This window comes from Suricata suricatta, chromosome 9, assembly GCF_006229205.1.
Source record: "Suricata suricatta isolate VVHF042 chromosome 9, meerkat_22Aug2017_6uvM2_HiC, whole genome shotgun sequence".
NCBI lineage: Eukaryota > Metazoa > Chordata > Mammalia > Carnivora > Herpestidae > Suricata > Suricata suricatta.
The window spans coordinates 134884199-134911702 of NC_043708.1; the positions used below are offsets into that span (position 1 = coordinate 134884199).

Here is a 27504-nt window from a genome sequence, read left to right on the forward strand (position 1 = left end):
GAAGAGCACTGGGTGTTATATGGAAACCAATTTGACACTAAAATGTTATGGGAAAAAATTCAAGTGTATTGTACTCCACGTGGTCATTTAAGAAGTACTTTTTTTTACTCATTATATACTCAGATTCTACCTGTTGTTACTATATGGTATTTTCATTGTGTGAAATTTCAGAGCTGTATATTATTCCACTGTGTGAATATGCCAAAATTTATTCATTCATTTTCCTACCCGTGGATATTCCATTCCATTCCAGTGTTTTGCTGCTCTGCACAATAATCTGTGAACACCTTCACAGTGTCTCTTGTTCGTGTATATAAGAGTCTTCTCATTGGACCCTAGGGTGTAAAAATGTTCAAATGTACAAAATCATTTCAAAGTAGTTGAATCAATATACATACTCACTGGCAATGTTTATGAGTTCTCATTGATCTATCTCTTCTCTAACATGCAAATACAGCACTGTTTCTTGGTCAATCTCATGGATGTTAAGTGGTGTCTCTTGTGGTCTTGGTTTGCTTTTCCCTGATTATGAAGGTGGCTGAGTGTCTTCTCATGTATTTATCAGCCACATGTGTTTTCTCCTTTGTGAAATGTCTGCTCATGCCTTTTGCATATATTCTAATAAGTTTGTTGATCTTTTTCTTGATAGATTTGAAGACATCCTTTATGCATTCTTGATAGCAATCCTTTGTTTACATACATAGGTTGTAAATATTTTCTCCCCCTTTCCCCTCATTGTTTTTTACAGTCTCTATTGATTAATAAGTATTCTTAATTTAAACGCAACATATAAATCTTTTCCTTTATGGTTAGAACTTCTTGGCATCTGGCTTAAGAATTCTTTCCCTACTCTATGATTCGAAAGATATTCCCTACATTGTTTTCTAAAAGTTTTTAAGTTTTACTTCTGGCATTTAGATCTGTAATATACCCAGAGTTGATGTTCATATTGGTCTGAGGAGGAAGAGATGCAGCGTATTACATTTTGCCCCCTATGGATCATTGATTTGCCCCGCGCCAATTATCGGTAAGTATCAGGCAGCATGGCAGAGTGGGGGGAGCAGAGGAGGCAATCAATACAGCTGGACAAGGAAATAAGCCTTGGGCCTGAGGGAAGTCTGCAGCGGCTCCCGAAACTTCCTCCTCACTACTCATTGACAGGTGAGAGGAGACTACCTTCTTGCACATTGTCACATGAGGATTCAGTCCTAGAAGCTGTTGCAGACCTTGTGTTCCCGGCAGGAAATGCTGATACACAGAACATTGACAACTGGAAACCTATGAAGCACTAAAGTCTTGGGCCATATAATTGAGTTGCTGAACCAACTCTAGAAGCAAGTATCCGGCACATATTAAGTCCTCAACAAACATTTTGGGAAAAGTGAATGAACGGATACATATTCCACACAGGACCACTTCCTGGGCCTCATAACACCTACTTCTTTTCTGCCTCTGTGTCTTCGTATTTTCGGTTCCTTCTACCTAGAATGCCATTGCCACACTATCTCCATCTAAACTTGGCTCATCTTCCAAGACTCATCTAGAATGCCACCCTTTTCCTAACGCTTATCCCAACATCCAAAGGCAAATGCGATTTCTCACTCCCTTGAACACTCATAGTACTTTGAGTCGGTGAAAGATCTGACTCTTGGTTTTGGCTCAGGTCATCATCTCACAGCTTGTGGTTTCAAGCCCCATGTCAGGCTCTGCATTGACAGTGCAGAGCCTGCGTGGGGGTCTCTCTCTCTGCCCCTCCACCTTTTCCTCTCTCTCCCTTTAAACAAGAAAAAAAAGAAGTGCAGTGCCTGCCTTGCTCAGTTGGTAGAGTATATGACTCTTTTATTTTTAAGTTTATTTATTTATTTATTTATTTATTTATTTATTTATTTAGAGAGGTGGGCAGAGGCAGAGAGAGAGGAAAAGAGAAAATCCCAAGCAGGCTCTGCACTGTAAGCACAGAACCCAAAGTGGATACTGGAACTATGAGATCATGACCTCAGCGAAAATCAAGAGTCAGGCGTTTAATCACCTGAGCCCCCCCAGGTGCCCTGAGAACATGTGCCTCTTGATCTCAGGGTCACAAATTCAAGGTTACTTTTCACAGAGAGCTTACATAAAACTCAATAAAATGGCAAAAAGTAGCAATAAAGAAAAAATGTTAAATCAGCAAGAGAAGAGAAAACAGTTACAAACAAGGGAAACGCCATAAGGCTATCATTGGACTTTTCAGCAAGAACTTTGCAGGCCAGAAGGGAGTGACATGATATATTCAAAGTGCTGGAAGGGGAAAATCTACAGCTAAGAATCCTCCATGTGGGAAGGCAATCATTCAGAATAGAGAGAGAGAGATAAGGAGTTTCGCAGGCAGACAAAAACTAAAGGAGAAAGGAGTTCATAATCACGAAGCCAGTCCTACAAGAATGTTAAAGAGGACCCTGGTGGAAGGAAGACCGTAAGGACAGTGTGAAAAGTAAAAGTACATGAAAGCAGTAAAAACAAATATTTCTATAAAATTCAATCACGGGATTCACAAAATATAAGGATATGACGCCTCATTCCTAAAGTGTGGGAAGAAGAGGTGTCAAGAACGGGTTTTAAATTGAATGTAACAACTTAATACAGACGCTCCGTGCAGAAGAGGTGACATACAAACCTAATGGTAACCACAAATCATAAAACCAGTAACAGGTACCCAAAGAATCAAGAGAAGGGAATCCAAGTGTATCACTAAAGAATGCCAACAGACCATGAAAAAGCAAGAGAAGAAAGGATGAGAGAAAATCAACAGAAACAACCACAAAACAAGTAGCAAAATGACAATAAATACATATCTATCAATCATTACTTTGAATAAATGGACTAAATGCTCCAATCAAAAGACACAGGGTGAGAGAGCACATGAAGAAAAAAGACGCATCTGCATGCTGCCTACGAGAGGCTCATTTTAGGCTGAAAGACACCTGCAGATTGAAAGTGAGAAGATGGAAAACATCCATCATGCAAAAGAATGTCAAGAGAAAGGTAGGTTAGCGATATTTACATAGAACAAAATAGACTTTAAACAAAGACTGTAGGAAGAGACAAAGAAGGACACTATACAATCATAAAGGGGACAAGTCAACAAGAAGATATAACAATTGTAAATATTTACGTCCCCAACATGAAAGCACCCAAACACATAGAGTAGTTAACAACAAACATAAAGAAAATAATTGATAGCATTATGATAATAATAGGGGATGTTAGCAACCCACTTACATTGATGGACAGATCATCCAAAGAGAAAATCAACAACAAAACAATGGCTTTGAATAACACACTAGACCAGATGGGTTTCGTAGATCTATTCAGGCCATTCCCTCATAAAACAACAGAATACACATTCTTTTCAAGTGTGGACCGTTCTCCAGGATAGATCGCATACTGGGTCACAAAACAAGTCTCAACTATTTCAAAAAGATGGAAGTTGGGGCGCCTGGGTGGCTCAGTCGGTTAAGCCTCCAGCTTTGGCTCAGGTCAGATCTCACATTTGTGGGTTCGAGCCCCGCGTAGGGCTCTGTGCTGACAGCCAGCTCAGAGCCTGGAGCCTGCTTCCAGTTCTGTGTCTCCTTCTCTCTCTGCCCCTCCCCATCTCATGCTCTGTCTCTCTCTGTATCAAAAATAAATAAAACATTAAAAAAAAAAGATGGAAGTCTTACTATGCATCTTTTCTGACCACAACACGATGAAACTAGAAATCAGCCGCAAGAGGGGCACCTGGCTGGCTCAGTCAGTTACTTCCATTTGGCTCCTGATTTCACAGTCTGTGAGTTTGAGCCCTGTGTCGGGCTCTGTTCTGAAAGCTCAGAGCGTGGAGCCTGCTTTGGATTCTGTGTCTCCCTCTCTCTCTGCCCCTCCCCTGCTCATACTCTGTCTCTCTCAAAAATAAACATTTTTTAAAAATTTAGAAATCAGCCACAAGAAAAAATATGGAAAGAGCACAAATACATGGAGGTGAAATAACATGGTACTAAACAATGAATTAATCAAGAAGGAAATCAAAGAAGAAATAAAAAATACATGGAAACAAATGAAAGTGAAAACACACTGGTCCAAAATCTTTCGGATGCAGCAAAAGTGGTTCTAAGAGAATTTTGTAGCAAACCGGGCCTACCTTAAAAAAGCAAGAAAAATCTTAAATAAACAACCTAACATTACATGTAAAGGAGCTAGAAAAAGAACAAACAAAATCCAACACCAACAGAAGGACAAAACAATAAAGATTAGAGCAGAAATAAATGATATAGAAACTAAACAGTAAGACAGATGAAACCAGAAGCTTGTTCCTTGGGGAAAAAAAAAAAGAATAAAATTATACTCCTGAAATGAATAGTTCACTATGTATTAACTAACTAGAATTTTTAAAAGCTTTTATTTATTTTGAGAGTGGGAGGCAGGGAACGGCAGAGAGAGAGGGAGAGAGAGAATCCCAAGCAGGCTCAGTGCAGGCTTGAACTCGTGAACTGAGAGACCATGACCTGAGCTGAAATCAAGAGTCATAAGCTTAGCAGACTGAGTTACCCAAAGGCCCCTAAATAACTAGAATTTAAATTCAGAAAAGAAAAAGTTAATAAAATTGATATACCTCTAGCAAGACACATTTAAAAAGAGAGAGAAAGAAACCAAATAAACAAAATTATTAATGAAAGAGGAGAAATAACAACCAACATTATATAAATATAAATAATTATAACAGAATATTATGAAAACCTATATGCCAACAAATTGGACAAGTTAGAAGAAATGAATAGATTCCTCAAAACATAGAAACAGATAAACTACCAAAACTGGGGGCACGTGGGTGACTGAGTCAGTTGAGCATCCGACTTCGGCTCATGTCATGATCTCATGGTTGGGGAGTTTGAGCCCCACATTGGCATCATTGCTGTCAGTGCTGAGCCTGCTTCGGATCTTCTGTCCCCCCTCTCTGCCCCTCCCCTGCCTGCACTCTCTCAAACATAAATAAACACTTAAAAAAAAAACTATCAAAACTAAAGCAGGAAGAAAAAAGGTTTGAACACACTGATCACCAGCAATGAAATTCAATCAGTAACCAAAAAACTCCCACCAACAAAAGTCCAGGACCAGATTGCTTCACAGGAGAATTTTATGAAAAAATTTTTTTAGTTTATTTATTATTGAGAGAGAGAGAAAGCCAGAGCGAGAGCAGGGGAGGGTCAGAGAGAGAGGGAGACACAGAATCGGAAGCAGGCTCCAGGCTCTGAGCGTCAGCACAGAGCCCGACGCAGGGCTCAAACCCCTGAACTGTGATATCATGACCTAAGCTGAAGTCAGATGCTTAATGGACTGAGCCACTCAGGTGCCCCTGCCAAATATTTAAAGAAGAGTTACTATCTATTCTTCTCAAACTATTCCAAAAAATACAAGAGGAAGGAAAACTTCTAATTCATTCTATGAAGCCAGCTTTCCCCTGATGCCCAAATCAGACAAAGACACTACAAAAAAAGAGAACCACAGGCCCACGTCTCCCACGATAGAATTCAAAAGCCCTCAACAAAATATTAGCAAATGGAATCCAAGAATATATTTAAAAAATCATGCACCATGATCAGGCAGGATTTATTCCCAAGATGCAAAGATGCCTTAATATCCACATAACAATCAGCATGATGTGCGACCTCAAGAAGAGAAATGGTAAAAACCATATGATCATTTCAATAGATGCAGAAAAAGTGCCTGACAAAGTATAACAGCCGTTCATGATAAAAACCCTCTACAAAGTAGTTTTACAGGGAACATACTTCAACATAATAAAGGCCGTATATGAAAAGCCCACAGCTACCATGATGCTTAATGGAGAAAAACTGAGAGCGTGCTTCCCCCGTGAGGTCGGGAACAAGACCGCGGTGTCCCCTCTCACCACTTTTATTCACCAGAGTTCTGGAAGTCCTAACCGCGACAATTAGATAACAAAAAGAAATAAGAGACATCCAAATTGGGGGTGCCCATGGGGCTCAGTCGGTTAGGTGACTGACTTTGGTTCAGGTCATGATCTCACGGTTATGGGTTCGAGCCCCGCGTCGGGCTCTGTGCTGACAGCCCAGAGCCTGGAGCTCCTTCAGATTCCGTGTCTCCCTCTCTCTCTGACCCTCCCCTGCTCACGCTCTGTTTCTCTCTGTCTCTCAAAAATGAATAAACGTTAAAAAAAAAAAAAGACATCCAAATTGCTAAGGAAGAAGTAAAACTATTTGCAGATGACATGATACTCAATATAGAAAAACCCTAAAGATTCCACCAAACAGCTACCAGAACTCATAAATGAATTCAGTAAAGTCACAGGATGTAAAATCAACTTACAGAAATCCACTGCACTCCTATACATGAATAATGAAGCAGCAGGAAGTAAAATTAAGAAAACAGTCCCATTTACAATTGCACCAAAAACAATAAAATATCTAAAAATAATTAAAGACGTGAAAGACCTGTACTATGAAAACTAAATAACACAGAGACAGAAATTCAAGATGACCCAAAGAAATGGAAAGACATTCCATGCTCATGGGTTGGAAGAACAAAACAATTTTTTAAAGATTTTATTTATTTTTGCTTTATAATCAGTATGTTTAAAATTTTTTTTAATGTTTATTTATTTTGAGAGAGAGGAGAAACAGATTGTAAGTGGGGGAGGGACAGAGAGAGAGGGGGACAGAATCCGAAGCGGGCTCCAGGCTCTGAGCTGTTAGCAGAGCCCATGCACGAGTCAAACTCACAAACTGTGAGATCATGAGCTGAGTGGATGTCAGATGCTTAACCCACTGAGCCCCCAGGCGCCCCTGTAATCAGCATATTGAGACATTCAAACATTTCAAGAATTGCTTAATTCTTATATCCAGATTTAAGCTTGGGAACATGACTGTTGAACACACAATTAAAGCTATTCAGCCTAACTTGCTATCCTACCAACATTAAATTACAAGTTACTTCAGAGGGTAAGTTAAATGGTTTCAAGTAAGTCTGTAACATACCTAAAAAAACACCTTCCTATCTCATACATGCAAATTAACTTCTCCATGTCAATCAATGTCTCTTCACTCTAAGTTACCCTGCTCTCAAAGTCACTGCTCTGTAGCCTATCATGGTCCAAAGAGAAGGGAAAATGTGTAAATAGGACTGATATATATGTATATATGTATGTTTATATATGTGTATATATATATATATTTTAAAGATGGCATAGCAGAAGGAAATATAATTCTACAATTGCAAGCCCTCAAACAGCAACATATTATGATAAACCCCTTTTTAAAAAGCTATCCTTTCCAGGGCGCCTGGGTGACTCAGTCACTTATGTGTCTGACTTCAGCTCAGGTCATGATCTTGCGTTTCCGGAGTCCAGCCCAGAGTCAGGCTCTGTGCTGACAGCTCAGAGCCTGGTGCCTGCTTCTGATTCTGCATCTCCCTCCCTCTCTGCTCCTCCTGATTACACACACACACACACACACACACGCACTTTCTCTCTCTCAAAAATAAATGAACATTAAAAAAAAGTATCCTTTCCATCACTGATACCGCCAAATTACACAGTGTGCAATCTTCAAGAAACAGCTGAGGCAATAGAATAAATGCAGAAGCACCACAAGGAATCCCACTTAATGGAACCACAGACCAACACCTCTCTACAAGTTAAGGTCTTTTTCTGATTGCCAATTAAACACAAGTTTTAACTGCGCAGCTTAACAATTAAGGGTCATACACTGAAGTCCATACATACACCTAGCGTTTCAACCTAAGCTGTTTGCTGTACATGGACATAGAATCAATTACGAGGTAAGATGTAACAAATGCTAGGGAAGATTTTTTAAAAGTAGTTTTTACAAGTATTAAACTTATCTTGCACACTGACGTCATCATACATAAAGAGCAAAGGTGGCTCAGTCGGTTAAGCCTCTGACTTCGGCTCAGGTCATGATCTCATGTTTGTGGGTTCGAGCCCCACATCGGGCTCTGTGCTGACAGCTCAGAGCCTGGAGCCTGCTTTGGATTCTGGGTCTCCCTCTCTCTCTGCCCCTCCCCCTCTCATGCTCTGTCTCTCTCTGTCTCAAAAATAAATAAAACATTAAAAAAAAAGAACAAAAGCAAGCAACAGCAAGTAGTGAGCTATGATTATAGTCTTTCCCTCATTCACTACCGCATATAAAATGCTAGCGGTGTTATTTACTGGCTCCATGAAGAGGTCTGACACCAAACACCTCCCCTAAGATGACGTTCTTCACCCTCATTGGCTTCTCCATTGTAATGGCGCCATCTTTCCTGAGTTGGATCAAAGTCCACCAGTTCTATCTGGTCCATTTCATCCATCTCTTCTACTTCCTTCTTCTCAGGTAGGAGTTTTTCCAGCAAAGAGAGTTTATCAGGAGAGAGAAAGCCATTCTCAGGAAAGTTTAGCTTAAATTCAATGATTAGGGGACCCTTTTCATATGGCCTACGATCAATCGGCACGCCTTCATCTAGTACACACTGGCTATCTCCACACTTGACAATCTCACCTGGATGAGAGATGATGACCAGGGTTGTTGTCCAGAGTAGATATCGGCATTTGAAGGCTGCACTAGTGCGTTCACCAGCTGGATGTCCGTACACGTGAAAAGTTCCTCTCCTCGCGAGTAAAACCAGCACGGTCCTTCCGATCTAAAACAATGATAGCTCCTGGTTCCACTCCCGGTTCTTGGTCTCCTTCTTTTTATTTATTTTTTTTAATGTTTTATTTATTTTTGATACGGAGAGAGACAGGGCATGAAAGGGGGAGGGGCAGAGAGAAAGGGAGACACAGAACCAGACGCAGGCTCCAGGCTCTGAGCTGTCAGCACAGAGCCTGACGTGGGGCTCAAACCCACGAACATGAGATCTGACCTGAGCCGAGCGAAGTCAGAGGCTTAACCTACTGAGCCACCCAGGCGCCCTTTTGGTCTCCTTCACCATGGAATGTTTATTTTCTGGTCATCTGTTATGCCTTTGTCAATATGAACTTCTAGAATCTTCTTTTCTCGAACTGTCTTCCTCCCATCGCCCCGTTTACATCGATCTTTAGGACCGATCCGTTCCCCGTGGCCCGGGCACTCCATGCACACAGCCTGAATCTGCTGAACCATTCCAGGTCCCATCTGAGGAGCGCTGATTTGGACTCCAGGACCTCGGCAACTGGGACTACATTCTACTGCTCCTTTCTTACCACCTCGGCCTTCACATTTGTCGCAAATCACATTCTTTTGCAGACCTAGTTTTCCTGTTGCACCCTTATATTACTCTTCTAAGGTTACAAAGAGCTGATGCGTGACATTTTTACCTCTCTTTTCTCTCTGCCTCCTTCTTCCTTCTCCAAAAAACATATCAAAGATATCCATGGGGGAGCCAAAACCTCTAGCAGCTCTACCTTCTTTAGTGGCCTGTTCTCCTCCTTTGTCATGTAATTCCCTTTCCTTTGCATCAGAGAGAACTTCAGGAGCTTAAGAAATCTGTTTGGGAGCACCTGGGTGGCTCAGTTGGTTGAGCAAAAGACTTCCGCTCAGGTCAAGACCTCACAGTTTGTGGGTTTGAGCCCTGCGTCAGGCTCTGTGCTGACAGTACTGTGTGTCCCTCTCTCTCTGCCCCTCCCCTGTTCATGATCTGTCTCTGTCTTTCAAAAATAAGTAAATGTTAAAAAAAAAAAGAAATCTGTTTAAACTTCTCTCCTTCATTTGGATTCTTAACAGGGTGGTAAAGGGCAGTTTCCTATAAGCCCTTCTTCAGTTCTTCCTGGGTGGCATTGGGTTGCACCCCCAAAACATATTAAGTAGTTTCTATCTCTCACCATTTTCTATAGCCAGTGAGCGGGCCAAGGCTTGTGTGGGGGAGCAGGAAGGAACGTGTTGCTGGGCAGCCTCCACTTCTCACCAAACATTCTGGAAAGTTCCCTAAATATTTTTAAGTAATCTCTACACCCAATGTGGGGCTTGAACTCACAACCCCAAGAAGAAGCCTTCAGTGCTCCAACAACTAAACCAGCCAGGTGCCCTCAAAGAACAAGCATTGATGAAATGCTACCCAAAACAATCTATACATTTAATGCAATCCCTATCAAAATACCAATAGCATTTTTCACAAAACTAGAACAAGCAATCCTAAAATTTGTATGGAACCACAAAAGACCCCAAAAGCAACTTGAAAAAGAAAAGCAAAGTTGGAGGCATCACAATTCCAGGCTTCAAGTTATATTATGAAGTTGTAATAATCAAAACAGTACAGCATGGACACAAAAATAGACACATAGATCAATGGAATAGAACATAAAACTCAGAAACAAACCCATGATTATACGGTCAATTAATCTTCAACAAAGGAGGCAAGAATATACAATGCGAAAAAGACAGTCTCTTCAACAAATGGTGCTGGGAAATCTGGACAGCCACATGCAAAAGAATGAAACAGGACCACTGTCTTTCACCATGCATAAAAACTCAGAATGGATTAAAGGTCTCAATGTGAGACCTGAAGCCATAAAAATCCTAGAAGAGAACACAGGCGGTAATTTCTGTAACACTGGCCATAATAACATTTTTCTAGATATGTCTCCTGAGGCAAGGGAAACAAAAGCAAAAATAAACTATTGGGATGACATCAAAGTAAAATGTTTCTGCACCGCAAAGGAAACAACAAAACCAGAAGGTAACCTACTGAATGGGAGAAGATATTTGCAAATTACATATCCTATAAAGGGTTAGTATTCAAAATCTATAAAGAACTTACAAAACTGAATCCTCAAAAAACAAATAATCTAATTTAAAAATGGGCAAAAGACATGAATAGACGTTTCTCCAAATAAGACATCCAGATGGCCAACAGACACAGGAACAGATACTCCACATCACTCATCATCGGGGAAATGCAAATCAAAACCAAACTAAGATATCACCTCACACCTGTCAGAATGGCTAAAATCAACACCAAAAAACAACAGGTGTTGGCAAGGATGTGAAGAAAGGGGAGCCCTCCAGAGGGGAGGTGGGCAGGGGGGTGGTAGAAATAGGGGATGAAGATTATTCTTATCAGGGCACCTGGGTGGCTCAGTCGGTTAAGCATCCAGCTTCAGCTCAGGTCATGATCTCTTGGTTGTTTGTGGGTTCGAGCCCCGTGTCAGGCTCTGTGCTGACAGCTCAGAGCCGGGAGCCTGCTTCAGATTCTGTGTCTCCCTCTCTCTCTGAATCCTCCCCTGCTTGTGCTGTCTCTCTCTGCCTCTCAAAAATAAATAAAAAACATTTGGAAAAAAAAGATTATTCTTATCATGATTAAAAATAATAATAATAAAAATGATTTTAAAAAGAAAAAACTAATGCACTTACCATGTTTTTTTAAAAATGGAAGTAAATATTAAAAAATCAAGAGCCAAAATAGATAAACTAGAAGACCAAAGCCAGGAGGGTGTTTGAAAGCATGTGCGTTAGCCAGAGTCCACAGTTACTAAATATGAGCCATCGATAGCACTGATATTGTCAATCCCCCATCTGTCATTATATTCAGAACTAAATACATTCCTACTTGAAACACCACCTCTGTTCTATTCTTTTTTCCCTCCTTTCCTTTTCTTTTCATATGGATACTCTACTTGCAAATATTTCTTGGCTTTTTATTCCTTTTTTCCCTCCTTGGCTCTTTTTTTTTAATTAAAAAATTTTTTTTTAATTTTTTAAAATTCTTTGAAAGAGAGAGACAGAGACGGAGCATGAGTGGAGGAGGGGGACAAAGAGAGGGAAACAAAGAATCTGAAGCAGGCTCCAGGCTCTGCTGTCAGCACAGAGCCCGATGTGGGGCTCCAGCACACGGAGTGTGAGATCATGAGTTGAAGTCAGACACTCAACCAACTGAGCCCCCCAGGCGCCCCTCCCTTGGCTCTTTATCTGGCCCGCTGATCTGTGCGTGTAGCACCACACCATTTTAACTTTTCTAGTTCTATGAGATGGTCCAGTAACTAATATGGCAAGTTCCCCTTTGTAACTCTTCTCAATTTAACCTTGAGTTTTCCTCCCACACTTATTTTCCTAGTTCTAGACAGATTAGAGCTCCCTGGTGACGCTTGACCTTCAAGGCTTAGGGACCGGTGACGCTGGCAGGCAGGTCCCAGGAAGGTCCCTCCGTGCCCAGCAGGAGTCCCCATGCCGAGGCACATTCTGAGTGACAGTAACCAGCCCCCAACCTTGAAGAAGAATTCCTTAAGGAGATCCGCTTTTATTGCCAGACTCACATTCCAGAATAGTCATAGTGATAGTGTCCTTTTCCAACGGATGAGCCTCTGCTGCTCCCCCAGGGGTGACGGATTTGCCCAGAGCACCTAAAACTTGCCTGTTTTTAGAAAGGGGTTAAACCTGTTTTGGGGCACCTGGATGGCTCTGTTGGTTGAGCGTCTGACTTCGGCTCGTGGGTTCGAGCCCCATGTCGGGTTCTGTGCTGACAGCTCAGAGCCTGGAGCCTGCTTCGGATTCTGTCTCTCTCTCTCTCTCTCTCTCTCTCTCTCTCTGACCCTCCCCAGTTCATGCTCCGTTTCTCTCTGCCTCTCAAAAATAAATAAATGTAAAAAAAAAAAACAAACAAAAACCCCAACAACCTATTTCTTCCCTAGACTCGAAGCCCCCACACTGGGCACAGGTCTGCCAAGGAGAACTAGGATGTGGAGATTTCCGGTGCAGTGCACGCTGTTGGGTTTTTTGTTGTTCGTTTTACCTTTTTTTTTTTAATGTTTATTGGAGAGAAAGAAAGAGCTCAAGCAGGGAAGGGGCAGAGAGAGAGGGAGAGAATCCCTGTGCTATTAGCACAGAGCCTGACGTGGGACTTGGTCCTAAGAACCAAGAGATCGTGACCTGAACCAAATGGAGTTGGAGGCTAAACCAACTGAGCCACCAGGCACGCCAGCAGGGTCTTGAAATGAAAATGTATCTGGTGGGGCGGGGGGCGATGAAGAAAAAAGGTAGCTCTTTCATTTTTTTCTCCCCATGTCCTAGTCTCTGGCTAGTGCGGGGAAAGTGACCTTTCAATTAGTCCTATCCAATAATCCTCATAAGTGAGGCTCAGCCGAAGAAAAAATGGGCAGTCACCCCCTCCTGAGAAGATGGAGCCTTCGAAGGAGAAGGAGGGTGGCTTCTGGGATCCCAGAGTCAGGGGCACAAAGGGCTCAGGGCTCCTTGGCCGAGGGTTTCCTCAGGTCCCTTCGGAGTCCCTGGAGATGTCACCTCACAGTGATTCCCCTCCAGCAACTCCACGGCTCCTCTGAGCTACGCCTGGATCCCATGTGGGGGCAACACGGAGGCTGGAGGTGCCAGACGAAGGGCCCCTCCACTCGGGACTGTGCCGGGGAGAGTTCTGGAACTTTCTGTAGGCAGCCTTCTCCAGGGGCTCCCAGCAGGAAGAGGGGTACAGTGCCCTGCATCTCCATCCCCATGCCCTGAGTCACTGACATCAATCTCCCCTCTCATTTCCGCCTGGCTGGCTCTCTTATCTCCATTGCTTTCATCTTCCTGCTTTGCCCAGGGCCCTGCACAGCCGACTTCCGGGGCTGTTGTCCCTGCGTCCCTGGTCCCCGGTCCCTGCCGTCTAGAGCAGTGAAGGCTCCCGGCCTGCCTTCCAGAGCTGGGGGCTTATCTCCCCCTCTGAGGGAGGACCCCGCAGGCTGAGTCCTCTGAGCCTGGCTGCTGAAATGCGGACGAAGGGGGGTTGCAGGGGTGCCTAGGATCAAAGGAAAATAATTTAGATCTTCTCTTCTAAGACAGTTGCCCGTTTTGCAAGCTCTTATCTAGCTGTCTAATTCTATTCTGAATGTCAGGAGCTGGAGAGCAATTCCTTCTTTCTCTCTTCTTTCTTTCAGCAATTTTGCATTTTGCTGAAATGGATGCCCTCAGTTGTAAAACGCACTGGTATTTTAGGTCCTCCTGAGAAAGAAAAACAAGCTTCCAATTAAGTTACGAATGATGCTTTCTTACAATGTAGAATTTTGGTTTCCACTTCTTGAAAAAGCTCATGTTGGACTTATGGAGACATGCATTTTGATGATCTATCACTCCTGTGTGTAGGTCAAAGGAAGAATAGAAGAGGGATAAATTGGAAAATAGTCCAAAAACTTCTTTACAGAAGAGACGGATGAAGAGAGTCCTCCGGAATCCCTTTGCAGCTCAGAGTTGTTGTCTTTGCCGAGATCGGCCACTGCCTCTGGAATTTTCTTCCACACGCTGACATCCATCCTGCAAGGGTTTTTTTTCTTACTTTATTTATTTATTTTGATAGAAGACAGAGAGTGAGAGGGGCAGAGAGGGAGGGAGACAGAGAATCCCTCTGTCTCACAGCACAGAGCCCTGTGCAGTCTCGAACTCATGAACCGTGAGATCATAACCTGTGTTGACACTAGGGGTCAGCTGCTTAACTGACTGAGCCCCCCGGTGCCCCCACCATCCTGGAAGTTTTAATGCTGAGCCTCCCCAGCCTTTTAATTTTTTTATCTTTATTTATTTTTGAGAGAGAGACAGAGTACGAGCAGGGGAGGAACAGAGAAGGAAACACAGAATCCGAAGAAGGCTCTGGGCTCTGAGCTGTCAGCACAGAGCCCGACGCAGGGCTCAAACCCACGAACCGTGAGATCATGACCTGAGCTGAAGTAGGATGCTTAACCGAATGAGCCACCCAGGCGCTCCTCCCTCTCCAGCCTTTTATAAACCTTAGAGAAGGTGTTAACAGGAGGTTTTCAGACCAATTTGGCATCAACGCAGACAAGACAACCTTGCCACCGCTGATGCCTACCCCACACCTACTAGCTGCCAACACTGACTATAGGACATGCCCAATTGTGAAGAAATGTAAGTCTTAGAAATAACGAATTATTGTAAACCCTAATATCTCTCCTTCTCGCACCTTCTCTTCTACCTCTAGGCAGGTGGATGCTTCCAGTCACACAGAAACAAAGTCATGTTCTTGGAAAGATTCTAAAACTTGCTGAGCTCTTAATCCTCTTCATTTTATTAATGACGTTGGAAAGAAAATCCTTGAATAGAAAACTTTGGTTACAAGTCTGCTATTTCCTCAGATAGACTCCTGGAAGAGGGTGTAGATGTTTAACAGGGAGACGATTTTCTTGCTGTTGTTGTGAGTCTACGCCATCACTACTGGATCAGGCGTGAGGAAGGCAGACAGGTGCACGCTCACATGCACACACTGTGGGGACCGTGGATTACGAGTGCTCTCAGACGACCAGAAATGATCAGGAACTCTTGAAAGACAGAAGAAGAATGAGCTAGACTCAAGGAGGAAACCACAGCCAAAGCCACATGTAAGAGAAGACCGCCACAGAAGTCAAGAGCAGATCAGAGGCTCTAAGCTCAGAAATGGCAGAGACAGGAAACAGAAAGGAGCCCGAGCGCTACTTGAAGGTGCTTTGTGGAGGCACCAGAGCGAGGACAGGAGGCTGGCTCTGGTTTCTTCCCCCTACTATGCCAAGAAGAGGACCACAGAGGCATCTGGCTGCCATCCGTAGGAAGGTGAGTTTATAAATGATGGCCAGGAAGCCACTTGGGAGCGAGGAGCCTCTTTGGTCATAGACTTAGGCTCCTGGTCCAGCCCACCCAGTAGAGGCTTCCATAATCCCTGGGGTCAGGAGGTAGGAAACAGCGTTCACGCGCTGGCCACGTTTGTCAGAAATCCTTAACAAGTAATGGCAAAGATGACTAACAGTGGCTCAAGCCAAAAAGATGTTTCATTAAATCACATCACAGGATGTCTCGAGGTGTTTTCAGGTTTGGCGGCTCTGGTTCAATTAAAGATGTCCACAAATTAGATTTCAGACTTTGCACTTACCCATCCTTAGTGTACAGCTGCCTCATGGGCGCATAATGGCTGCTGTGCTCCAGGTGTCACATCAATGTCAAAGGAAGGAAGAAAAGGAAAGAGGCAGTATCATTGACTTTTCTTCACACAAGTGTCCCTTTCACAGAAAAGTACAAGATTCCCCAGAAATGTCTCAGTAGGCTTCCACTTATATCTCATTGGCTAGAAGTTTGTCACACGCCAGACTTAGCTGCAGGGGAGGCTGGGAAAGAGAGGCACTGGGATTCCAGGTGACTTAGTAAAATCAGGACCTGTCACCTGGGCTGGCAGGGCATGTGACTGCCCAGACAATCAGGGTTTTGTTAGGAAGCAGAAGTGAGGAACACGTATCTGTAGCCCATTGCCAGAATCTTCTGGGGGAGCTAAAAAGAGGACTCAAAGACACTCACACATCCAAGGGTCAAAAAATATTTGAGAATTAACAACACATCGAATCAGAGATCCTAAACCCAACAAGCAGAAGAAACCATATGACTTTAGATTACTTATACATAATACTCTCAATAAAAGGAGATATTTGCATTCAAAACTAATACTTAGAGATTTTAGCTAAAAGGTAAGTTGGATGTTAAAAAATAAAAACCCTCACAGTCAGAATGGACACAGTTAAAAGGTGAGGTATACAGAGAGCAGAAAGATAAACCAACCAATCAAGAAGGAAGAAAAACCTGATCTACACCAAGAGACACTGCTGACATTTCATGACACCAAGGATAAAAAAAAAAAAAAGGAGCACTTGGTTGGCTCCGTGGGTTAAGTGTGTCACTTCAGCTCAGGTCATGATCTCACAGTTTATGGGTTTGAGTCCCACATCAGGCTCTGTGCTGACAGTCCAGAGCCTGGAGCCTGCTTCAGATTCTGTGTCTCCCTCTCTCTCTGATCCTCCCCCACTGGCACTCTGTCTCTCTCTCAAAAATAAACATTAAAAATATTTTTAAAGAAAAAAAAGGAGGGCGCCTGGGTGGCTCAGTCAGTTAAGCCTCCAATTTTGGCTCAGGTCATGATCTCATGTTCGTGGGTTCAAGCCCCGCATCAGGCTCTGTGCTGACAGCTAGCTCAGAGCCTGGAGCCTGCTTCTGGTTCTGTGTCTCCTATTATCTCTGCCCCTCCTCCTCTCATGCTCTGTCTCTCTCTGTATCAAAAATAAATAAAACATTAAAGAAAAGAATAAAAAAGAAATCCTTAAAGGAAAACTGGGTCCACTAAAAGAAAGAAGGAAGGAAGGAAGGAAAGAGAAAAAAACGACACCATAAAAAAAGGACATTTGTGAATAAAAAATAAGCTTCTGGAAGTTAAAAACATGACAGGAGAAGTAGAGCGTTAGAAATTAAGGTGGAAGAGGGGCGCCTGGGTGGCTCAGTTGGTTAAGCCTCCGACTTCAGCTCAGGTCAGATCTCACGTTCATGGGTTCGAGCCCCGCGCCCCGCGTCGGGCTCTGTGCTGACGGCTAGCTCAGAGCCTGGAGCCTGCTTCCGGTTCTGTGTCTCCTTCTCTCTCTCTGCCCCTCCCCCTCTCATGCTCTGTCTCTCTCTGTATCAAAAATAAATAAAACATTAAAAAAAAAAAGAAATTAAGGTGGAAGAAATCCCACAGCAAGTAGAGGAAGGGACAGGGAGAGAGAAGAAGACACAACCCACAGGAGATCCACTGGTCCAACAATTAACCCAGACAGAGAAAACCGAGAAAACGCAGGAGCGAAAATTATCTACAGAACTAAGTAACTTGATGAAATGTTCCAGCAGCTTTGCTGGGAAGCACAGTACCGCTGCGAACACTCTCACGGAGCCAAGAACACACTCCCATCCTGCAGCTCACGCGTGTTCTCCCAGTGGTTCACTTGGACTTGCATCTATGTACGCAGCGTGCGTCCGTTTTCATCCTGATCTCCCGGAAACCCCGCCGCCAGTGAGCCCCAACGATCTGCAGCCTCCTTACTTCCCCTCCCCTGCACCCCCCAATGAGAGGTGGCCGCCATCCTGAAACTTGAGTTTATCATTCTTTGCTTTTTAAAATACGGTTTCCCTGGGGCACCTGGGTGGCTCGGTTGGGTAAGCACCCAGCCTTGGCTTCAGCTCAGGTCATGATCTCACAGTTCCTAAGGTCAGAGCCCCACGTTGTCTCCGTGTTGACAATTCCAAGCTCCTACTTGGGATTCTCCCTCTCTGTCCTTCTCTCTGCCCCTCCTCTGCCCATGCTCTCGCTTTCTCAAAATAAATAAATGAACTTAAAAAAATGGTTTTATCATTGGGGCGCCTGGGTGGCTCAGTTAGTTACATGTCCGACTCTTGGTTTCGGCTCAGGTCATGAGCTCACAGTTTTGTGAGTTGGAGCCCCGCATGGGGCTCTGCCCTGACGGTCTGGAGCCTGCTTGGGATTTTCTCTCTCCCTCTCTCTCTGCCCCTCCTCTACTCACACTGTCTCGGTCACTCTCAAAATAAATAAATAAACTTAAAAAATGGTTTTATCACATACATGGGTGCCCAAACAACAGATGGTTTTGTTTTACTTAGTTTAGAATCTTATTTAAAAAAATATCGTCACTCTGTGTAGCCATCTGAGACACGCTTTTCTACTAATCATTAGGCTGTTTTCATGCCCGTCGTTGCCTGGAGCTAGAGTTCACTCATTTCCATGGCTGCGAGAACACACGGAAGTTTATTCTTTCATTCTTCTACCTCCTATGAGCTTGGGAGGACTGGGGAGAGAGGGGTGGGTGGGTGGGTGGGTGGGGGTGTGTGTGTGTGTGTGTGTGTGTGTGTGTGTGTGTGCGCGCGCGCGCATGCGTGCCAATGCAAGCGTTCAATCTTTACCCTCCGGTGGGAAGTCGGCACATGATGACCAAAACTGAAAAATCACAAAGGAGCGGTACATGCGTAGTATTTAGAGATAAAGAAGTGACTATGAGAAAAACCGGCTACAGGAGTGAAAGTGGTTTCCGCCAGGGAGGAGGAAACGGCAGGGGGGAGGTAGGGGGAGCCTGCTATTTTTCATAACAAGACTCATACAATGATTGGACTCTAACACTAAGCACACGACGTTGCGGAAAGGTGACCGCGTTAAAGTTAGACTCCAGAATTACAAAAATGCGATATGGATCCTGCACACCACCAGTCAGAAAAAAATGAAATAAATAAAATGCGATCAAGCCAACAAAGGGTAGAAAAATGGGGGCAAAAGCAAGAGATGCAGCTGGCTGGCTCAGTAGGTAGAGCTTGAGACTCTTGATCTCATGGTCGTGAGTTCAAACCCCATATAGGGCGTAGAGCTTACTGAAAACAATAAAAAATATATATAATAAATTTAAATTTTTCTTAATGTTTTTTATTTATTTTTGAGAGACAGAGAGAAACAGCATGAGCAGGGAAGGGGTCAGAGAGAGAGGGAGACACAGACTCAGAAGCAGGCTCCAGGCTCCGAGCTACCTGTCAGCACAGAGCCCAACATAGGGCTTGAACCCGTGAACCATGAGCCCGTGACCTGAGCTGAAGCCGGACACTTAACCAACTGAGCCACCCAGGCATCTCTATAAATTCAAATAGAATAAAGTCCCCTAAGGAAGAAAAAGAAACAAGAAAAACAATTTCTTAAGTGTATTAGTTTGGTTGCTGTTGTTTTTTAAAGTATATTTGTTTCCTATTGTGGTTCTGACAAATTATTGCAAACTTAGTGGCTTCAAACACACAAATTTGTTAGCTTACAGTTCCAGAAGGTTCAAAGTCCAAAATGGGTCTCACTGGGCTACAATCAAGATGTGGGCAAGCCGCATTCCCCCCTGGAGGCTGTAAGGTAGCATCCTTTTCCTTGCCTTTTCCAGCCTGGAGAGGTGGACCCCTCCATCCTGGGTTCCTGGCCCCCCCTCCTCTGCCGGGCAGCAGTGGAGTCTGTCTCACGCCTCCTCACTCCAACACGCTCTCCTGCTTGTCTCTTTCACATTTAAGGGCCCCCATTATTATGTTGGCCCCACCTGGGTAATCCAGGATAATCTCCCTATTTTAAGACCAGCTGATTAGCAGCCTTCACTCCCCTCTGCCAAGTCGGGTAATATAGTCACAGGTTCTGGGGATTAGGAGGTGGCTGTCTTTGGGAAGACATGACTCAGCCCGCTGCAGAAAAGCACAGCCCATAGGAAACAGAGTGAAAAAAATACAGATGAAACTCTAGAAAGGGGGGAGAACAGAGAGAGGAGGAAGTAACTGCAAAAAAAAAAAAAAATAGAGACAAATTCACTGGAATTACACTAAGAAGAAAGATTTCAGATGGAAGTGGGCGGAGAGGGCCACAGAAGAGAGATAAGGAAAACCCACACGCAGAGAAATAACAGTGAGATTTGAGAACGTCAAAGACAAAGACAAACTTGAAATTTACAGGAAAAAGAATAGATTTTATCAAAGGACCAAGAGCAGAGTTACATCAACTTTTTTTTTTAAGTTTTATTATTTATTTTTGAGAGAGAGCCGGGGGGAGGGGCAGAAAGAGAGGGAGAGAGGATCGCAAGCAGGCTCCGTGCTGTCAGCACCGAGCCCGAGGTGGGGCTCAAACCCATGAACTGTGAGATCATGACCTGAGCTGAAATCAAGAGTCGGACATTAACTGACTGAGCCACGTAGGCGCCCAAATCACATCAACTTTTCAATACCGGTACTGGATGCAAAGTGACAAAAGAGCCTTCTTTTCAAACTGTTGCAGGAAAAAGATTTAGAAACATAAAACTTTACATCCAGTCAAACGTTATTTCAAATAGATGGTCACGATAAAAAAAATACCATGAGGTGTGCCAGGCCTGAGATGATTTAGCACAGAAAGTGTCACACGAGAAATACTTTTGCATAAAGTGTTTGTACAGGAGACACAAATCTAACAGACGCTGCAAGAGATATAAGAATTGAAAGTGATCAAACTTGTCTTAAGTTTTAAGGGGCGCCCGGGTGGCTCAGTCAGTTGAGTGTCAACTCTTGATTTCAGGTCAGGTCATGATCTCAGGGTTCATGGTGAAGAGACTGCTTTGGATTCTCTCTCCATCTCTGCGCTTCCCTGACTGTGTGTGTGTGTGTGTGTGTGTGTGTGTGTGTACACGCACACCCTCTCTCTCAAAATAAAGTTCAAAAATCTTTTTAAGATGAAACTAAAAGGTAAATCCAACCATAGTATTAATATGATGAGGCTTTGCCTTACGGTACGGGGGTGAGAGGGGATGGGGAGGACATACAGAGGTCAATTTTTATTTAAAAAAAGAAAACAAGAAGGGAATGAAAGGAAACAAAAATTGAAAAATAATCTTAAGTTGGCAGGATCACACCCAATTATATTAATAATTAAAATAATTTTAAAAGATAAAGAGGGAGAGCACCTGGGTGGCTCAGGTGGTTAAGAAGCTGACTCTGGGTTTGGGCTCAGGTCATGATCCCACAGATCAAGCCCCATGTAGGGCTCTTGCTTGGGCTTCTCTCTCTCTCCACCTCTCTCTCCTCCCCTTGCCTGCTTGCGCTCTCTCTCCCTCTCAAAATAAAATTTAAAACATTTTTTAAAAAGACAAAAGGGGTGCCTGGGTGGCTCAGTCAGTTAGGCGTCTTGACTTTGGCTCAGTTTGTAGGTTCAAGCCCCGAGTCAGGCTCTGTGCGGACAGGTCGGAGCCTGGAGCCTGCTTCAAATTCTGTGTCTCCCCCTCTCTCTGCCCCTCCCCTTCTTGTGTTCTGTCTCTCTCTCCGTGTCTCTCTGTCTCAAAAATAAACATTAAAAAAGATAAAGAAGGAAATATTAGATATTTAAAATCCAAAATGCTGTTTGTATAAAATGCCATCTAAGACATAAGAACTCACAAACATTGCAGACAAAGGCTTATTAGGCAAATGTAAACTGCAAGGTAGCAGTAATCATATTAATATTAGATGAAATATTCTTTTAAAAAATTTTGTTTAAGTAAGCTTCATACCCAGCACAGAGCCAACCCGGGGCTTGAACTCACAACCAAAAGATCAAGACCTGAGCTGAGATGGTTAGGAGCCCAGTGCTCAGGGGCACCTGACTGGCTCAGTCAGTTAAGTAGCCGACTTCTGCTCAGGTCATGATCTCGCAGTTCGTGGGTTCGAGCCCCATGTCAGGCTCTGTGCTGACAGCTCAGAGCCTGGAGCCTGCTTCAGATTCTGTGTCTCTGTCTCCCTCTTTCTCTGCCCCTCCCCTGCTCACACTCTCTCTCTCAGGAAATAAATAAACATTAAAAAAATTCAAGAATCTGAGGTTTAACTGACCAGGCCACCCAGGTACCCGAGGTAATTTTGTCTTAAAATTTGTCTTAAAATGTCTTTAAGACAAAGAGCATTATCAGAGGTGGAGAAGGTCCCTGTGTCAGGGTAAATGACAATTTTCCAAGGAGTCCCAGCACCTTACAATGTATATGCACCTAGTAAAGTACATAAAGCAAACACTGATAAAGATTTAGAGAGAAAATCTCACGTGTACCCCATCCGAGTGGGCCACTTCATCACATCGCTCTTGACTATTGATAGGTCAAGAAGAAAACTATTCAGCAAAGACATTAAAAGTCTGAACAACACAATGAACAGATTTGATCTAATGAGTCTAGAGAGAGTTTTGCATCCCACAAGGAGAGAAGGCAATTCTTGTTTTCAAATCACACATGAAACACTAACAAAAACTGATCAAGAAAAGCTCAACAGATTTGCCAGCGCCTGGGTATTATATAGATCATAATCTCTGAGCAAAACTCTGATAACTTAGAAGTTAAAAAGGGAAAACTCTGTTTCCAAGTCCTGGGAGGGGGATGCTGGGAAACGGTTCTCCCCGACTGGGTCTTTCTTCCTTGTGAGCGCCCTTTACCACCATGCTACCGATCCTTCTGGTCACCAAACGTGTGTGGTCTTCCCCACACAGAACAATTCTCCGGGACACAAGGCAAAAGTCCTGCCATTTAATCCTGGCACGGTCTAGCCGGTAACAGTGTCACATCCGTCAGGTCAACGCCTCAGTCCCCAGGGTGGCCCCCCTTCCTCGCCGTGCACACCATCCAGATGCCAGGTGCACGTCCAGGTTGTCACCTTGCTTCTGAACACCCAGCTATTGATCAGAGGTTCCAACGACCCCTCCCTGGGTTCGATCGATTTGCTAGAGTGGCTCAGAACTCATGAAACAATTACTTAGGGTTATGGTTTATTATAAAAGGATCTGATAAGGGACGCAGCTGAGCATCAAGTGCAAGACATGTGCAGGGCAACGTGGAGGGAGGGTGCGCAGTTTCCGTGGCTGCACCCCTCTCCGAGCACCCGCTGCGTTCTCCTACTTGGAAGTTCTCCAACCCCATAACTTCGGATTTTATTGGGGTTTCATCTCCTGGTCATGACGGATCATTAGCTCTATTTTCAGCCCTTCTCCCTTCTCAGGAAAAGATTGTGGTCACGGCTTGGTCTTTCTGATGACTGGCCCCCATCCAGGAGCCCAACCAGAGTCACCTCATTAGAATAAGACACTCCTGGGGCGCCTGGGCGGCTCAGTCAGTTAAGCGTCCGACTTCAGGTCTGGTCATGATCTCACAGTTTATGGGTTTGAGCCCCACGTCTGGCCCTGTGCTAACAGCTCAGAGCCTAGAGCCTGCTTCAGGTCCTGTGTCTCCCTCTCTCTCTGCCCCTTGCTGGCTTGCACTCTGTCTCTCTCTCTCAAAAATAAATAAACATTAGAAGAAAAATTTAGACTAAGATACTCCTATGACCCAGGAAATTACAAAGATGTCAAGAGCCTTGTGTCAGGACCAGAGATCAAGGATCAATCTTAGAACAAGAGATGCTCCTAGCATGATCCCTTAGGAAATGGCAAGTTTTAGGAGCTCTGTGCCAGGGACTGGGGGCAGAGACCAATATATATTTTGTATCATCTCACAGAATTATGGAAAGGTAAGTAAAAAGTCCCTACATATTTGGAAACTTTAAAACATAGTGCTAAAGGGGCGCCTGGGTGGCTCAGTCGGTTGAAGTTGAGTATCTGACTGGCTCAGGTCATAATCTCATGGTTCATGAGTTTGAGCCCCATGTCGGGCTCTGTGCTGACCACTCAGAGCCCAGAGCCTGCTTCGGATTCTGTGTCTCCCTCTCTCTCTCTCTGACCCTCTACTGCTCATATTCCGTCCCTCCTTCTCTCAAAAATAAGTAAATATTAGACATTTTTTTAAAAAGAAGATTTTTATCTCAAAAGAAAACAAAAGGTGGGGTGCCTGGGTGGCTCAGGTCATGATCCCACGGTTCGTGGGTTCGAGCCCCGTGTCAGGCTCTGTGCTGACAGCTCAGAGCCTGGAGCCTGCTTTGGATTCTGCGTCTCTTTCTCTCTCTCTGCCCCTCCCCTGTTCACGCTCTGTCTTTCTCTGTCTCTCAAAAATAAATAAATGTAAAAAAAAGAAAAGAAAACAAAAGGCACACACTGATAAAGAATTCAGCTTAAAAATGGATAAAGAGCATTCATTAGTTAATATAATAAGGATAATCAGCCCAACAGAAAAATAGGCAAAGATGTGAATAGGCATTTTATAGAAAGGGAACTGTATATATCAATAAACTTATGAGGAGATATTCAAAAAGGATCTGGTAAACGCAATTCAAGACCACAAAGGGATACTATCTTACATATATCAGATTGGCAAAAATATGAAAGTTTGATACCATCAAGCATTAGAAAGGATGTGAATTTTTAATATTTCTTAAACATTGCTGGTGGGAATGTAAATTAATCCCAAGCAGGCTCCACACTCAGCATGGAGCCCAATGCAGGGCTTGATCCCACGACCCTGGGATCATGACTTGAGCAGAAATTAAGAGTCCAATGCTCAACATACTGAGCCACTCAGCGCCTCTGATGCAACTACTTTAGAAAACAACAAAGTTATTATGACTAAGTCTACTCTGATATATGTCCAAAGGAAAACCTTACACATGCACACCCAGAGACACACGTAGACAGTGTTTATCGCAGTAGTATTGAAAATATCAAGGGGCGTCTGGGTGGTTCAGTCGGCTCTGATGATGATCTCACAGTTTGTGTGTTCGAGCCCCGCATCCAGCTCTGTGCTGACAGCTCAGAGCCTGGAGCCTGCTTCGGATTCTGTGTCTCTCTCTCTGCCCCTCCTCTGCTCTCTGTCTCTCTCCCTCAAAATAAAATAAACCCTAAGAATATAAAGGAAGGTCTTGCTTGGAGGATGTGTTATCAACTGAGGATAATGATTTATCCAAATATAAATGTTGCTACTGCTTGGGAATAACTAATTGGAAGATATAACAAGATAAAATCTTATTTCCAGTGGTATCGAACATTATAGGACAGCCTTCTGTTCCCTGGAAACTCCAGTACTAAAGCTTGCATGGACAGAACAAAGTCTACATGGATGTATAGCGTGGGTGGGGGTATGGGAGGCCACGTGGGGTAAGAGCGTGTCTCCGAGAAGGGGGAGCACAGGCAGGGGAAGGGGGTGTCCACACAGAGGGCATCGGAGTCTGAACAGGGTTGGAGGGTCACGGAGGTGAGGGGTGAGAAGGGGTGCATCATGGGGAGGTGACCCTTCGGGGGGGAGACAGAGCCCAAGAGGGTGAGGGAGGCATTCATCGGGGGAAACGGCAGCGATACAGGGGATTAATTATGTAATTTAACATAGCAAAGACGCTGGGAACCAAGTTCCAGAGGAGGGAGTTGCGAACACGCACAGGGAGGGCGCTAGGCGCACTCCGGGGCGGGACTGGAACTGGAGGTATCGCGGGAACTCAAGGGTTCTGATATAAATAGATGAAGAAATAGACACAGGCACGTTCATAGTCCCCAGTTCTGTCTGCTGAGAGGGTCTGGGAGACGCGACACCACGAAAGCCACCCCCAGACACATTTGTCATCCGTATTTGCAGGGGAGGGATGAGTGTCAGAGAGGGAAGGCAAGGGACAAGTGTCAGAGAGCTGGAAGCTAAACAACTCCCACAGCCATTCAGGGCTCAGAGATGTTTGTGGTCCAGCGAGCCTGAGTGGAGGGGCCTTGCTGAAGACCCAGGGTATTCCTTAAAAAGTCACTGAGGAGGGGCGCCTGGGTGGCTCAGTCGGTGAAGCGTCCGGCTTCCGCTCAGGTCCTGATCTCACGGTTCCTGGGTTCGAGCTCCGCGTCGGGCTCTGTACTGGCAGCTCAGAGCCTGGAGCCTGTCTTCACATTCTAGGTCTCCTTCTCCCTCTGCCCCTCCCCCGCTCACACTCTGTCTGTCTCTCAAAAATGAATAAACGTTAAAAAATATTTAAGTTACCAAGAAAAGCACAAATGGCAAAAATCAGAATCAGGAGAAGTAGACAATCTGAATATCCTTGTATGTTTTAAAGATATTGGATTTGTAATTTAAAAACAAATCTTCTCACATACACACACATGCAGCATTCTTAGAGGGAAATTTATAGCTGTGTAAGGATGTATTAAAAAAGAAATTTCTAGAAGAAGAGCAAATTAAACTCAAAGTAAGCAGAGGGAAAGAAATAAGATAAGAGCAAAAATCAATACATTCGAGAACATTAGAGAAAATCAATGAGGCCAAAAGCTGGTTCTCTGAAAAGGTCAATAAAATCGATCAACCTCGAGACAGACTGATCAAGAAAAAAGAAAGGAAGCCACAAATTGCCAATACGGTTTGACTTAAGTTTGTTTTACTCTTATGCCAAACACTCACATAATTTGAGAGTCAAATCTACACAACAAGGTCGATTCAGAGATGTGTTTTCTATTCCTGTCCTTCCTCTCCTCTAGGTAATCATTTTATTTATTTTGTGACTCATCTATTCCATGTTTGGGCCTCGGCAAATACATGCACAGGGAATATATTTGTAGCATCGTTTTAACGAATGTTACGTTTCGCAGACGGGGTGGCTTAAGGTTCCTGTGAATATAGTCGTGTTCAAATACAATCAACCCATCCAAACAAACCCTTTTAGTGTGTTCAAAGACACGTGCGAGAGTGTGTTCAATAGATCAGTAAATACGGTTACACTTGATAAATATGTGCAGAGAATATCAAAGGGCCGTAGCCTGACTCTGCAGAGGGAGAATTCCATCTTTTTGTTGACTAGGGAGGGCAGAAAGCATCTGGCCATCCTAGTTAGGTTTCTGTGCAAAATGTGTCCTGTTTATTTTTTAAAATCCCGTACTGTGTTCCAAAGTTCCTGCTAAATCCAGGGAAGGCAGATTCCCTTCATAATGTGGCCAATAAATCTTTTGACCTTGACGCCGCCAATGAACAAATACATTCTGACTGGGGGATGGGGTCTTTCAAAAGCCTTTTGTCGTTTCAATTGTTACACTTTTCCTTTTATAAAGTAGTCAGTCTTAATTAAAACTTCTTTTTTAAAAAATTTTTTAATGTCTTTTTTTTTTTTTTTTGATACAGAGAGAGACAGAGCATGAGAGGGGGAGAGGCAGAGAGAGAAGGAGACACAGAACCGGAAGCAGGCTCCAGGCTCTGAGCCGGCTGTCAGCACAGAGCCTGACGCAGGGCTCGAACCCACGAATGTGAGATCTGACCTGAGCCGAAGCTGGACGCTCAACTGACTGCGCCACCCAGGCGCCCCCTTTTTTAAAATTTTTTAAATGTTTATT

General features: G+C 43.9%; 1 long non-coding RNA gene and 1 pseudogene across 1 annotated transcript in view; both read right to left on the reverse strand.

Moving 5' to 3' along the window:
• Positions 1–2552: 2552 nt before the first annotated feature.
• LOC115302392 lies at positions 2553–13465 on the reverse strand (annotated as a pseudogene).
• Positions 13466–13982: 517 nt separating this feature from the next.
• LOC115301520 overlaps positions 13983–27504 on the reverse strand; it is a 28535-nt gene continuing 15013 nt past the window's right edge. Inside the window, exon 4 of the long non-coding RNA XR_003913144.1 lies at positions 13983–14261. This is a non-coding gene — a long non-coding RNA (uncharacterized LOC115301520). The remainder of the gene's footprint in view (positions 14262–27504) is intronic.